The sequence below is a fragment of the Carettochelys insculpta genome, chromosome 5, assembly GCF_033958435.1.
Source record: "Carettochelys insculpta isolate YL-2023 chromosome 5, ASM3395843v1, whole genome shotgun sequence".
NCBI classification, from domain to species: Eukaryota; Metazoa; Chordata; order Testudines; family Carettochelyidae; genus Carettochelys; species Carettochelys insculpta.
In genome coordinates this window covers 74,271,701-74,287,152 of record NC_134141.1, presented here as the reverse complement: position 1 = coordinate 74,287,152, position 15,452 = coordinate 74,271,701, and the positions used below count along the sequence as shown (strand labels likewise).

The 15,452-nt window shown below is 46.1% G+C and overlaps 1 long non-coding RNA gene across 3 annotated transcripts in view; it reads right to left on the bottom strand.

Moving 5' to 3' along the window:
• Positions 1 to 15,452, bottom strand: part of LOC142013650 (uncharacterized) — a 63,169-nt gene that overhangs the window by 41,956 nt on the left and 5,761 nt on the right. For 2 of the 3 annotated variants that reach the window (XR_012645744.1, XR_012645743.1), the window contains exons 2-3: positions 9,787 to 9,969; positions 6,556 to 6,733 (exon numbers count right to left, since the gene is read on the bottom strand). This is a non-coding gene — a long non-coding RNA (uncharacterized LOC142013650). The remainder of the gene's footprint in view (positions 1 to 6,555; positions 6,734 to 9,786; positions 9,970 to 15,452) is intronic. The other variant, XR_012645745.1, reaches the window with a different exon arrangement.

Here is a 15,452-nt window from a genome sequence, read left to right as displayed (position 1 = left end):
AACCAAAGATTGGTTATTTTTAAAAAAAATCTGTAAACAATATGGCAATATCTTCCACCAGCAATGAAAGGCAACCAGTCCCAAGACTGAAGTGTGCTAACTGTCAAGCACACTCTGCCACTACTAAATCACCAAGTGCAGAGTGAAGGTATCTTCTCCAAGGATCTCCTCCAAACCATTGAAATCAATGGAAAGCCTCCTGTGGATTTCAGTGGGCTTTGGCTCAGATTTAGAAACGCAGGATGTAATTATCTACACTAAAAAGTAGCCAAGAGACTAGTGTTAACCCAACCTACTGTTACAGAAATGTCTTTGCTACCTTTTTAATGATCAGAGAGGAAGAGAGCTGAGACTTCACATCTCATCAGAAAGTAGTAGGATTTTTAAGGGACACAGATCACGGCATGAGTTAAAATCACAGTGTGGGTTTTAATTTTTAGAAAAATACAATTATACTAAACCCATGTCCAGAAGACATTATTTAAAAACTACCCATGAAAATGTTGTTTTAAAACATACATACATCCCACAGATATTCTCATCACCAACATGGAAGCAGCAGGGTAGTGCCTGAGAATCAGAAAGTGAAATTTGACTAAAACCTGGCAAGGTGAAATTGACTGGCCTGTTGGATGTTCATTATCCAAACTGAAAAAAAAAAAGTAGCAAAAATACTGAGAAAATAAAGTTTTTTAAAAAGTGCTTATGGTTTAATATTCTAAAATGTTAGGCCACATTCCTCTGTCTTCACTCAGCAAGCAACACTCCTATTGATGTAACTGTGAAGTATCATTGTTAAGGAGATTTATTTTTTCATTTAAAATCTATTATTTTAATCTGGCAGTGTCATTTTTAAAAGGGTTACAGATTTAATGGGAAAAATATATTTCATAATTTTATGTCAGCAGCAGCAACTTTGAAATATCATGACCAGTTCTAGTACTGATTTCTTTTCAACTCTTTTTAACAAGATAGTAAGACAGCAAATCACTTAAGCAGGTGATTAAGTCCCATTGCCATCAGTGTGCTTAAGTTCTTTGTTACGTTGGGGTTTAAATGCCTGGGAATAGTGCCACAGGGTTTGATTACACGGCACACTCAAGAAAGTTAAGGCAAATCATTTATAGTTATGAAGGAACAAGACAAAGCACACTGAACTCCATGTGGATGCTTTCATTAGGAAGTAAAGTGTTCTTAGGAGGATTAAGTTACAGAGAACTGAGACCACTTACTCCTGAGATCAGAGTGTCTATGCAGAATTTAACAAGCTCTAAAAATAAGCACATTTGACTTAGTATCTTAAGTTGATTCATAATTTTCCAGAGTGTCACCATGTAGACAAGCCCAGAAAGATAGAAATCTGTTTAGTCATAAAAGGTCAAAATCTGATCACTTTATTCATGCAAATAGTTGTATTGAAGCCAAACTAAGAACTAAATTGATTCCCAGGAGCTGATTACACCTAGGCCACCGAAGTGCCATCTTTTGGTTTCATTCTCTACGGTCAGAGCCAGATCTGAAGAGGCGTTTGAATGGCGTTATATCCCCTTACCAATTCCCTACATGCTGCAGGACCTTCAGAACTTGTTTCATTACTACCAACAATTTTCTCAGTATCCTGAAATGTAATAAAATTGAAAAGCTGCTTGGAGCCAAAATGATATTCCTTTGTTTCTATTTAACATAGTGGAAAGTTGAGAAATGATTGCTATAAAAATATTGATAGCTACATAGGCTTTAGAACTGTACCTTTGTAATATCCCTGTTTTGATAGTGTCTGTAACTATACATAATGAAGCACCAGCACCATGGCAGACCTGTATTTCAAAAGAGTGGGCTGTGGCGCGTCTACATGTGCACTCTTTCGATTTATTATTTCGAAGGGAGAGATATCCCTGATACGGGATCGGGGTCTGGATTTCGAAGTCTGAGCCCCGTTATTTCGATTTTCTTTCGAAAGACGGGTTTATACGTGTGGACGCTCCCCCTAATCTTTCGAAAAAGGGCCTCTTTTTTCGAAGTTTTCTGCATGTGTAGACACAGCTTAAGTGTTTTTGTCAAGAGTTTTGCGATCTAGTTGGAGACATGTGACTCTACCTGCAAAGGTTACCTAGCCTAACTACCGGACAAGATTTGTTGGGTCTACACCAAGCATGATTGAAACAAAATTATTTGATTTCCCATCAAATTTTCAATAAAATGATACGTTCCTGTGAAATGGTTCAGTTAAACTGCATCAACATTTTCTGACAGAAAATTGTTCAACTCTCTTACTGACTTTATGTGGTTTCCCTGTAGCGGCAGCTTCTTCACTTCATGGGAAGGTGGTCTGCCATGTCTCCTAACACCACTTACACTGCAAGTTCACCTTGAAGTCCCCAGGCATTGCATCATGTTACTGGAATCCTGCTGGGAGTTTACCTCCCAATTAAGCTTTACAGAGATGCATATTTTGCGCACAAAGACATTTATCTTCCACTAGAGACCAGTGTCTGACTGTTTGTGGTGCCAGATTCTGCATTGTTTTGACATTTATTACTGATTTGTTCCCAGGTAGGTAGTACTTGCTGGCCAAGCATGATCTAAGAGAGCAGCTGAACCAAGTAACAAACTGCCTTAGAGCACTCAACCAGAACAACATCTAAAAGGCACACAGCGAAGCCACATCATTTACACTAAAGGAAGGCAGTGCCTCTGGGCCTAGGCACTACAAGCTCACAGGCTGCATGCAGCCCTTATATCATTAGAGGAATATAGGTCATGCTGGATGAGGTCCACATAACAGACTGTATTATGGCCATGCATACATGGCCCACAGTGATAAATAGGTTGAGAACCATTGATCTAATGACCTTTCAACTGGTGGGTCAGTCTTGTGAGCTGTGTTGGCCATAGCAGTGTTTCACACAACCATGTGGGTTCCAGGTGCTCGCTGGTCAGTAGCCTATGTCTGTTCTCTGCAGGGTAAGGTTGCTCACTTTGGTTCAGATGGTTATTATTAAATGCTTTGGACAGTTTGAATGCACATCAGAAAAGTCTTTATTTGAGGCCTAGTAACCAGCAGTGCTTTAGATTACTAATGTTCATATACAGGTAAAGCAATATTTTAACTCATTTACATACATAAAAAGAGCTATGTCTTTAAAAAAAAAATAGAACCTTTCCATCCAGCACTGAGTCTGCTTTTACACTGTTGTAAATAAGAAATGACTGCACTGATGAGTTGTTGTTGCCTGAAACTGGTATGAGATCAGCATCAGACCAAATGTCTTTATCTTTTGCAACTAATCAAATTAGCAACCTGTGTTTTAATCACATCATTTTTGCACTCCTTTGAAAGTAAAGAGTTTAAAAAACTAGCTTCAAAAAATGTAATCTTTACACCAGCTTCTTTGAAAGAGGCCAAATCAGATGACACATAAATCTTCTACAAATCATCTACATGGGAACAGATGTGTTAATAATGTACAGCTATAGAAAAAAATGTTGGCAGATTCAAACACTGTGGGCAAAGTGTAAGCTTTTACTGTGTGTAAATCCAATACTAGCACAGGAAAACTCTCGGTTTTGCCCAGACAGACTGATCCCAAGCTCACAGCTGGAACTTGTGTGTGCGGTCTTGCCCAGCAGACCACTAGAATCCCATGCTGAGGTTTAATCTCATCTGTATTTGAAATGAAGTAAGTGACACTCAGGTAAACAATAACCTATATTTAGGAAAGTAGACCTGAGTACATTTTTGAATAGCACATTGTGTTAAGGGGCATGCCTTTTCACACACACTTTTAACAAGCTGTAGTGCTATAATGTATAGCTAGTATTTGTCAGGTCATGCAGTTGTCCCTTCAATAGACAGAAACACTATGCTCAGATGTATGTAAAAGGTCAATGTTTGCTAATCTCTCAGGCTCTGCTCCTCACCAGTCCTTTAGGGGATGAAAGGATATAGCTTTCTTTTAATTTTGGATGCTATCAGAATTAATCTGACTGGTTTATTGTAGATGGCGGAGAAGTCGGAGAGGGGTGGTATTTGAGTTATTCTTCTGATTCAGTTTTACCAAATCACGAATGACCTTTCTATCCAAAAACAGGAGTTGCTGAGTGAGCCACAAATGATCACAAGCAAAGGTAAGAATCTCAGGCAACATGGGCCATACTTAGAACTTGTTTTTCCCCCATTATACATTGCTCCCAATTTTCACATAATATTTTAAACTAATATTCCTGCTTGATAACATCATTTGCTGCTAAACAAAAATAAGAAGAAAACCCTGCTTTTAGAGTAGAAATTTTCTAGGAGCTATTTCATGTCTAACCATGACCTTTTCAATTCTTTCCCATTGAAAAGCATCTCAAATGTGACGGCTATGCAGTACCGGGCTTCCTTTTAAAAAGAAAAGTGGGGAAAGGGGCCAATGGAGAACTTCTCCCTGCATCCCCCCTAGCACCAGTATTCCCAGAATACTAGCAATTCCCAGGTTACTGTGGTTAGAAGCTGCTGTGCCTTTTTCACTCTTTAGGCAAATTAATTACTTAGCTATATGTCTAATTTCTCAAAAGCCACCTCGGACCTAGGAGTGGTAAAGGAGACAAATTAGAACTGGCTATTGCATGCCCTGGAGGATCTCAATATGCAAACGAACACAAAATATGCTGCTTAGGCATGAGGGAACATTTTCTACAGTCAAATTGAGGAAAATCAGGCTGGGTTCCCATCCAAATAGTATTACTTTAAAATGACCTCTGGTAAGGCCCATCTAAATCAGAAGTTAGATGCTAGCACCTCAGCACCCCACCCTTGCAAGTGTTAAAAATCAGTTTTGTAAATCTGGTACCTCTTAGACCTACCATATAACTCTGATAGGTGCCATTGCATGCAAGATATCTGCAGTATGATCTCAAGGAGCTGTTGGGAAGCTGACATGAGGATGCAGAGCTGAAAAAAAGGCTGTGCACCCAGTGAGGTCTAAAGTTGCTGTTACAGCGTGACTAACAAGCAGTCCTGCTGTACCTTAAAGACTAACCAATTTAGTAAGTCACGGACTTTCCTGGGTAAGTCTGCCTGGGGTAGCTTTGCACAATCCCAGGACTTTGCACATGTCAATATTAGTTTTTACTATATGACTAATTCCCTATAAAGGGTTTTTTTTTCTATCTTTCTGTTAAATTGTCTTCGTATCAGTTTACTTTTATCAGTATTTCCAGATCTGAAGAGGTGGGTCTGCCCCATGAAAGCGCATCCCCTAATAAATAACTGTGTTAATCTTTAAAGTGCTAGAGGACTGGTTTTCTGTTTTGTGGAGATACAGTAGGGTCTCAACATTCACAAGGGTTCCATGTTGGGAACCCTCACGAATGTTGAATTTGGCGAACATGGCTGCGCTCCTACCTGGAGCCCCAGGGAAGCAGCCGCTCCAGCTGCTTGTGAATAATTGAATTCACAAACCATAGGTTCACAAATATTGAGACTTTACTGTCCAGACTAACAGAGCTACCTCTCTGTGAGTATTCCCTATAAAGCGTCATATGAGAACACTAAGGCAATACAATTTTCATCACCTCCCTGTTCAAACAGAGTTGAGTAGCCAAGCAAAGTTTGCAGGTGATAAAAACCCCTCTACAAAGGTAAGGGCTGTAGAGTAGTGTTTCTTAGACTGTATTCTGAGGACCACTGGTGTGCTGTGAACAACTCCCAGGTGTGCCACCAGTGTTTGGAAAACACTCATGGTATACATTTTCTGTTATCAAAACCAGATACAATGTTACTTCTTCATTGCTATGACACCTGATTAAAGTACTTCAGTTTGGTTTTTGCTGTATGTGTTGCTGTTTGGGTTTTGGATTTTGGTTTGGTTTTGTTTTTGTTTTTTTGTTTTGTTTTTTGTTTGGTTTTGGTTTTGGTTTTTGTGGGGGTGTTCGGTCTGACACCAATTTTTTTTAAGGAATATTTTCCATACAAAAAGTACTATTGTTCGATGTTCCATAGTCCCAAGAAAGTTCAAGAAATGCTGTTGTAAAGGAAACAGCCCCACAGCTGGTTTGGGCCCACAGTGCTCCAGTGCCTAATGGCCCTCTCTTTTAATGGGCATTTAAGAGGGTGGCTGTCTGTCGCCTGCTCACTCCTCTGCCTTATCCAAATGTTTCATGGCCTTTTTTCAATCAAATTGCCCTCTTAATACTTATAGACAAATTGATCTGAAATAGTTAACTCCCTCCGCCCCCACATCAGCCCAGGGACTGGCAGCCTGACATAAACCACATTTCTTTGCAGTCTCCCAGACACACGGACAGACAGATCAATAACAGATTAGCTACACAACAACCCTTCATATACAAAAGAATGAACTCTTGGGTTTACTTCTCCTACAAAACCTCAACCAAGTGCTAAAATGGGAATAAAATACTCCTTGATTTTCAAATAGCTGTTGATTATTTGCATGCAGGCATCTGTTGAAGGCTTGGTAAGGCTAACTAGCTTTTAAGTCAGCAAACTCAATATATATATATATATATATATATTAAGAAGACAAGGTTTGAATGTAAACACAAACTTACTTTTGCAGCTGTCCCCCACCCAAGTGGGGGCGGGGCACTTCTTTATGGCTTTCATGGGACTTCAGGGTTTTGTGCTTCTATTTTTCCAGGAATGGGCTGATTTGTCTTAGGCTATTACTGTCTATTACTGCTGGAAGTCTCAAAGAAAGGTGGGAAACGGCGAATTCTGGCTATCTGCCTAAAGAGAAATCAATGAAACAAATTAATCCTTCGCAGGCTGCAATGACACAGTAATCCATCATTCAGAGCTGCTTTTATACACCAAATCAGAGAGCAGAGGAGAAAGCCCTGGGGGACATCACAGACAACAACTTACATCAACACTGGGAAAATACGAAGGAATCAGTTTATTTAAAGAGGATAGATTTCAGTTGATTGCCTATTTCATCCTATAAAGATTTTTCTTCCATCCTGTTGCAAGCCCATGGGCGAATGGCTCTATCTTCTGAACACTCAGCTCTGGGGGTGTTGACTTCCAGCAACTCACTGTGAGTAGGAGCTGAATAATTAGGACTTTACCCATGGTGGGCAGCTAGCTGGGACGTTACACAGTCAGCTCGGGTTCCAGCTGGCTGCATCTTCAGGCTGCTCCCCCGGCAAACTTCCCTGAGGTACCTCATTGAGATGGGGGGTACGAGATTGGGTAGGAAAGTGCTGAGGCTCAGTATTTTAAGCTGTGATGGATTTAAGCTCTAATTCTCTTCTGCCCCAGAGCTGCAATCCCCGTCCGCTTCAGGCAAAGTCTCCCCCTTATTTCTGAGCCCAGTGGAGGGGCCTTGGCAGCCTGGTGCCCTCTGTGTAGGGCTCACCAGCAAGGACCCTCCCCAGAGAAGCGAGTTTTGCACTAGTCTCAGCCAGTGTCAATTACTCAGAGCCTCAGCTGTCTCAGTGTTCCACCCTTGAAGCTACCTGTATGGTGCCCTGGACACCTGCGCAAAGGGGAATCCGTCGATTGGAAACAGATCCTGAATGAAATGCAGAAGTTTTAAAAGAAAAATCTGGTTTCCAAAGGATGACCCGTAAGAGAGAGCCGGGGGCCCGAAAATGAGTCAGGTGGGCGAGAGAACCGCTTGGCATCAGCAGGGCCTGGCCCACACATCTAACCATGGCTGGGAGCTGCGGCCGATAAAACCCCCTGCAAGGAAGATGATGTTTAAGGGCAGGTCTTCAGATGAGCCAGTTATCAAATTGCACCTTCGTCCATTATGTGCAGAGACGTGCCGCCCATCCCAGCTTGAGACGCCACAGCCATCACCAGCTTTCCTTGCCTGCTGAAAGAGCTTGGCCGGAGGAGGCTGTAAGTAATGGAATTACAGAGGCGAGAGTTCAGAGCAGGGCATCCATACCCCCGAGCCCGCAACGTGCAACCAAAGGCAAGCGATCAGTGGAGCCCCATGTCATAAGGACTCCCACGGTACCTGCTCTCGCCTGTCAAAGCCAGTGCGCCCAGTACCTACCAGCTGGAGCCCACGCTTGGCTGCTGTTCAAGATAGCAATGGGACCTATGGTTAGAGCAGAGAAGTCTGTGTCTGAGTCCCATTTTATTCCAGGTTTCCTGTGGGCCCTGGAGCCAGTCGCTTAACCTCCAGACACACTAGTGTCTTCATCTGCAGACAGTGGAGAAGACCATTTCCTAGCAAGGGTGGAGCAAGGCGTGGGTAAAACGGTCCTGCCCAGGCCTCAAGCTGGTCTATCCCATCAACAGAAGCTGTTCCACTAAGGGAGCTGGCCTCATCCTCACTGCTAACCGCCTTGGCGCCCTTGACTAAACAGTGCTCGGGCATTGTTTGTGTTCTCTTGCTAGGCCCTTGCCTAGCTCTGGCTGTTATGATTTCTGAGCACTCTGGGTTCTCTATGAGCTCCCCAACCCCGGCAACCCTGTCCAAAGTTTTCTCTCCCAGTCCGGCATGGCATAGAATCCTGGGGCTGGACAGGACCTCAGGAGGGTGAGTCCAACCCCTTGCCCAAAGCAGGATCAACCCCAGCTAAATCATCCCAGCCAGGACTATGTCAAGCCTGGACTTGAAAACCTCTAGGAATGGAGATTCCACCAACTCTCTTGGTCACACATTCCAGTGCTTCACCACCCTCCTGGTGAAATAGTTTCCTAATCTCCAACCTACACCTCCCTGGCTCCGGGCTAGCGCTGAACTGGTGCGGGGGCGCCAGGGTTACCTCCTAAGTGGAGAGTTTCTGCAACATATTATGCAATCTACTGAGGCAGGGGGAAGGCTGGCTGTGCTGTTGGAAAATAAACACTGAGGTGCTGGGGGGGGAGGGGTTGGTTGGTTCCCAACAGCTTAGAAGTAACGTGGATTGTCCTGTTGGGTGAGAGATTCAACATCCTGGGCACTTGGGCTGCATGTTTTAGTCTAGCTTTCCCTTACTGCGCAGAGATGGATGCTATAAGGAGCTGGGGCTGCGGTTCGGGTCAGCTGAGGTATGCTAATTGGTGAGTCTAATTGCTTCAAGCAGTCCTGCCTCTAAACATGGAGAGTGCAATTGATGGACTCAGTCTGTTCCTAATAAAATGAAGAAGCACTGAACTAAATTCCCAAGAAAGGTACCATAAAAGTTTCCACAGTGTAACTAAATGACTTCACCTCTACTATCACCCCTCAGATGGCATCTTGAAGGAAAGCAGACTCAATTCAGCCTCCATATTCATAAACTGGCTGGGCTTAGGTCAGTAAATCTGGATTGATTTAAAAAGGCGTTTTCATCCTTCCAATCAAATGACGTCATTGTTAATTAGACGTTTTCTTCTAACAATGTCACTCTCCCTTGCCTAGCCTGCTCACACTTTCAGTGGACTTATCACAACATCTGGATGGGCAGGTTAGCCTTAGCATTGTGAAGAGGGAAACAAGAAAGGAGAATCTTCTGGCTGTGGGGTGGTTTTCCTTTGGTGAATCTTTGTCTCAAGGCAAATACTCTTCACTGTACGACTGTCGAGATAAATAACATCTCTATATTTTGGAGAGATGATAAATGTCTTGGAAGGGTCTCCCGGGAACCTACTCGCATGAATTTACAGAATTATTTTGTTGGTTTGTGTTTTTTGTTTTAGTGGTTCGCGGGAAGTCCCAAAGAAAATGATTTAGAGGCTACAGAAGCTGATCTGGAAGAACTTGCATAGTGTAAATATAAACAGCCAAGTGCCACCAAAAATAGTCGGTGGGGTTCACAGCACATCCTAACCATGCTCACTCATTTATCCCGTTGACATACCTGATGATAAATGTAGTCGGAGGATGGGAGGGATGTACTGCTTTCAAAACAAAGTGGAGTCACCGGTTTTGCTAGGTGCATCGCAAGACAAGTGTTTGCAGCCGATACATCCTTGAAGGCATTTCAAAGTAGAACCCATTTAGTGCTTTTACAAAGCACGTCTCCTCTTCTTGCTCTGCTTGTCTGCTAGAGGAAATCATGTTGCTATTATTTCTCTGTTTCTCAATTAATAACCAGCCATGACTTGTTATTCCTTACAAGTCTCAGAGCTCCTTTAACAGGCCTTATAATGAAACAAACACACCAATAAGTAAGCCGCAGGATACCAGCTACACCCTTCAAGGTACAATCTTGTAGCCTAATAAGGATTATGAAATGTGTGTAGTGCTTAAATAACACTGTAGCGTGCCATAAAGCTGCACTGCCATCTCTCTCTTTCTCTCTCTCTCTCCCTCTCTCTCTCTCTCTCCAGGGTGGCTATAAAATAAAGGAGCCTCCTGTTTAATTAGCTACAGCAGGTGTTTCACCAAGTGCTTTGCACCCCAACTGGTGACCTCCTCAGACTTTCCCCACAATCCTCTAGAAATCCCTCCCCGCCCACTCAGGATGCTTCAGTCCTGTGCTTCATGGGTCTTGCTCTCAGCATTGGCCGCAAAGAGCCGGGTCCCAGGTGCAAACCGGTCCCCTAAGACACAGCTGGCAAGGAGGGTTTGGGCCACGTTCTACGCTATTCCCTCGGTATTGTAAGGCGTCCTCACGCCTCTCTTCCAAGCCACAGGGTAATGCTAGTCAACGGGGCTACAGCAGCCCCGCCATCACGCCAGCTCTGTATCCCCTCGCAAGCTTTGCCTGCGTCCCGTTTTATGTATTCATTCCGCTTTCCTGCTTTTCCACGAGTTTGCGCGTCTAGATCATTGGCCCTAGCGCAGGTCTGCTTCTAGTTTAAGGACATTTCTGTTCTGCAGGTGCCAGTGCAGATTATATGATGTAAAACACCCCTGAAACCCACGGAAGGAAGAGCTCCAGCTCTCGTATGCACCCTTTTGACCCCTCACACACGCCTCTAGCTATAGCTCTGTTCCTGCGCAGGGCGTACATCTGGTCGGTCTGAGAGTGACGCATGCAAAAGGGATTTCTTCATGTACCGCTTAATGCCCAAGCTGGGCTCCTGCCATATCTAAGCACATTGTCATAGTTACGCCTCTGGAGCATTATAATATAGCACACGCATAGAAGAAAGCGATGGCTGCGGCTATACCCACCGGCCACACAGGTACACCCCTGGCCTCGCACGCACAGTCCAGACACGGGGCCCTCGGCCCCACGCAGTAGCGGGGCTTCATTGGTACGGATGCAGCCAGGGCTCGGGCAGGGGCTGCTGGGATTGGCAGTGGGCGCTGAGAGTGAGAGGAGCCGGGGGTGCTGGCCCGCAGCGCCTGGGCCCGGGGGCGGGGGAAACTGACGAGGGCTTGCTCGGGGCCGCGCGGGATGGCCCTGGTGGGGAGAAGCTTCCAGGCTCGAACGCCGAAGCCTTGGCCTGCCCTGGGGAACCGTTCAGCTGGCACCTGAGCGCCGAGCCGGACTGGGTGTTCGCAGAAGGACCGCAAGGCAGGCAGAGCCTCCGGCCGGCCGGCTCCCGGGGCAGGATCCGCGCCCACAGGGGCCTCGGTGGTGGGGAAGGGTTGGGGCTTTGGGTGGCGAACGCGGTGCAGCCCTGGCCCTGCCTATGGGCAGCAGTAACACCCCCCACCCAGCCCTGGCCCGTCGGCATCCTCCCAGCGGGAGTGCCTGGCCTGGGCTGAGAGAGGGGCGGGAGCCAGGGGCTCCCCACTCTTGCGCTGCCCTCTGCACCTGGCTCCTTTCATTTCAGCCCAGAGAAGGGCGGCTCCCCCCTCCACGTGGCTTCTGGAAGCGGGTGCTGGGAAGCGCTGAGCACCTGGCGGGGCTTCAGCTACAGATGTGGGTGCCCAGCGTGCCCCAGAAGACGCTCATCACTGCCAAAGCTACTGATTCCGCGGCGCCCCCGAGCCACCGGAGGTTAACGACTTTCCTGCAGCTGCTTCTGCCCAATTCAGGGCTCTGGGCGCCGGGCAGACAATAGCAGCAGCTGAAACGCCTGCGATCTATCACGGCAAAAAAGAAAAAAAAATGCACAGTAATGCGGAGTAATTGCTCTTTCCGCTTGCAGAGGGAGCCCAACGCTGGAAAATCCAGCGCGGGACCTTCCCAGCTGTAAACAGCTCCCACGCAGAGCACCCCATTCCCCGCCGCAGACAGCCAGACAGACAGACGGCCAGACAGACAGACAGACAGACCGAGAGAGCGCCTCGGCCCCCGAGGGCTCTGAAGATTCATTCCAGGTTGGAGCCAGGGCGCTTCTTTCAATGTACGTTAGCTCGAGAGGGGACAACGCAACTTTTGTCCTAGGTGGGTTCGTAAGTATGGACTCCAGCCCGCAATAAAAAAAAAAAGCCACTGAGGGTGAAAAATGAGAGGGGGGGCGGGATTGGCTCGATAAACGCCCCATTCATTAAAAACGGGAAATGATATTGATTATACCGCAGAAGATTGTTCTTAAAATCTGTAATTTTGGGCTGTAGATGCGTGTGTGCGTGTGTGTGTGTGTGTGTGTGTGCGCGCGCGCGTTATCACACACACACACACACACACACACACACACACACACACACACACATGAACATCGTCTCCGAGGGGTACCTGTTAGTCTGTAGCCTCCCGAAAAACAAGCAGCCCTTGCAGCACCTTAAAGACTAACAATGTTATGTCGTGGTCTTTAAGGTGCTTCGCGACTCTTGTATTTTCTTACCCAGGAACACGTGTATGGGAATTGTGCGTGCATAGCCACACACCCGCTTTCTCTACGGATCTACGAAGTGCGTGCATCCATCCATAGGAACCGGTCCAGGGGCAGGACTGCAGCGCCGTATATACCGTCTGTCTATACTTACGCCCCACCCGGTCTCCAGGGAGTCGGTGTGGAAGCGGGTGTTTATTTGACGTGTTGTACGAACGCTCCCTAATCCCAGGGGGTAGCGCACGGACGAACGCAAACTGAGATGGGGATGCTGAAATGGCAAACTCTGGTGAAACTTAAAACACTGGGGAGCCGCCGCCGGATTTCCTTAGGTAGAGACGATTTACTGCCTGTGTTCCTGGGGGAGGAGGTGTGTCTGGACTCACCCCCTTGCTGAGACGATTCAGTGCATTAAAGGGAGTTTTCCACCTCCGGTCCCTGCTCCGTTCAGCCTGCACTGACTGCTCACCTGCGCAGCCCGGGTCACCAAATTCCCCCCGCGCCCTCCTTCTCCGAGTGGAACTCGCCACTGCGTAGCTAACCCGAAAAAACCCTGCTAACCCTATCGCACGCCACGGGCGTAGACTGCCTCACCCCCATCGCTGCCAAACACAACCTAAGCTGGGTTTTAGCTGTGCCTCCATCTTTACAGGCAGGTTCCATACGTGTTGCCCCCGTCCGAGGATCCCAGTCCATTGCTCTTTTCCCCAAGAAAAGTCCATTGCTCTTTTCCCCGTCCTTGTCCCAAAAAAAAAAATACATTAAAAATCATTGCGATCTCCCTGTCAGGTCATCGTACCGTTATCCCCACCTATTAACCACTCCTCACAGGGCTGCTGTTAAGAGCTAAATTAAGTTTACAAGTAAAGTATCCTATTTCATAGCGTGATCGCACTCCGCAACTCCCAGCAGCCAGCCATAAACCTGATGGAGATCCCCGCTGCAGCAGGCGCCTTTAAAAGTCCAAGAAGGAAAGAAACTTTGCTACAGCTGCGATAGGGCAGGATCCGGGTCAGTGTGCGGTTAACCTGATGCGCCGGAAAGAAGGGCGAAGTGTCTTGTCAGGGACTGGCTGGTTTGACACTCTCCCTGCATGCAAAAATGCCCTTTAAAACGAGGGTCTGGCTAACCCAGGGGATGAGAAGAGCTTTTTTGGGAGGGGGGCAGCCAATTGTCCATAACAGCTCAGTAAGCTCCTAAATCCAGGGGAGAGAGAGAGAGAGAGAGACGGTCCTTAAGAGCCCCAGCAATCGTGTTCCCAAAAGGTTGTCTTGGGCTGAGAAAAGGTTTCGTACTGGGGAGAACTGGACACCCTGGAGTGATAGGAAAATAAAAGAAGTTCTATGTAGGAAATAACATCTCTGTATGGTAAATAGACTGGGGCGCTCTGCGTCAGGGGCGCCTAAAAGCCTGGGGAAGTGAGGGAACTAATTCCTTCAGAACAAGCGTGCGTGTTCTTGTTAGAGGAAAAGTGTCCACTTCCTCTGGGGAATTCTGATACCCATCGCCATAAATAATTGTGCTAGCCCGGGACTTTTCACACCGCCTGAAAACTCTCTTTTCCTGCCCTGCCCTGCAACCCTGCACCATAACAGGCCAGGAGCCAGCTGTTTAGGCCCTTACAAAAACAATTTTATGCGCTTGGAGGCGGCATACCTGGTCACGAATATGCCCAGAAAGCCCTGAGAGCACATGAATGCCTATTTTGAAACGTTACCTTCCCAACCTGTCCATTTTCTTGGTTATAACAAAAGGCATCCCAGGTACCTTCAATGACTCTGAATTACTTCTAAATATTTGGTACACAAATTTAGCAAGCCTCGAGGAGATTAATTTTCCAGAGTAATCCAATTAAAGGCTTTCCAAACTAATCTCTTCTCTTTTTTTTTTTTTTGCAAAAAAAATTGTGTAAAGCTGGAGGAAAATCGTTTTTATGACAGTGATTTATTGCATTAGTTTATTGCATAGAACCACTGCCTGCCTGCATCAGAGATGACCACTGCTAGCCAACAGCGCATCACCCGAAGTTGAAAACGTATATATGTATATACGTTGTTCTGCTTTGCAGAAGCATCCATCCATCACGGAAACCTGCCCTGAATGTAACATGTCAGGGAGTTGTGTTGCTTACAAGCACGGTAGACTTTTTAAAGTGCTAATAGATTTATGGTCTCTTTTCCAACGCCCATCCAGAGTAATTAGCACATATGTTCTAAATAGATGATAGTTTTGTGAGCAATAAAGCAATTACCCATCGCTGGAGCTGACAGTTCCTTCAACTAAACTCCAACCAGCAGCTAATTGGAAAAGTCATTTCAGCTCCATTGTCTGCAATTAGTCCTGCTAAACTACTACACCCAAACTAACTGGTTTGAGGTTTATTTATTCATTTCTATTTGCATTTACAAACGTTTACCAACTAACGCTTAACTTTCCCCGCCTGTTCGCCGAGTCTCTGGGGCTGCTTTTTTAAGCATGAGCTCGCCTCCCAGTTCTTTTCTTTCCATCAATCCTGGAGGGTTCAGTGATTCATAAACATTTGCCCACGATGCGGAGCCCGTTAGTTAAAACAATATTTCCTCAGCCGTTCGGGAAATGGAGCCAGTTTAGCCAATTTGCGGGAGGAGGTTAATGCTGCTAAACTACCTGGCAAGTCCTTCCAGCTGCCGCCCTGCAGATAGGGATACCTGCGTGGGGGGGGGGGGGATTTTTCCCCTTAGCCCCCAGGTGCAAACCAAATAAAGAAGGCGCTCTGGGGAACCCTCTGCAAAGACCGCTCAACGGTAATGAAAGTCCCATTCAGCGGACAGCAGCGGGCGTTTACTTTTCAGCGGGAGGGTTTGGGGAGGCA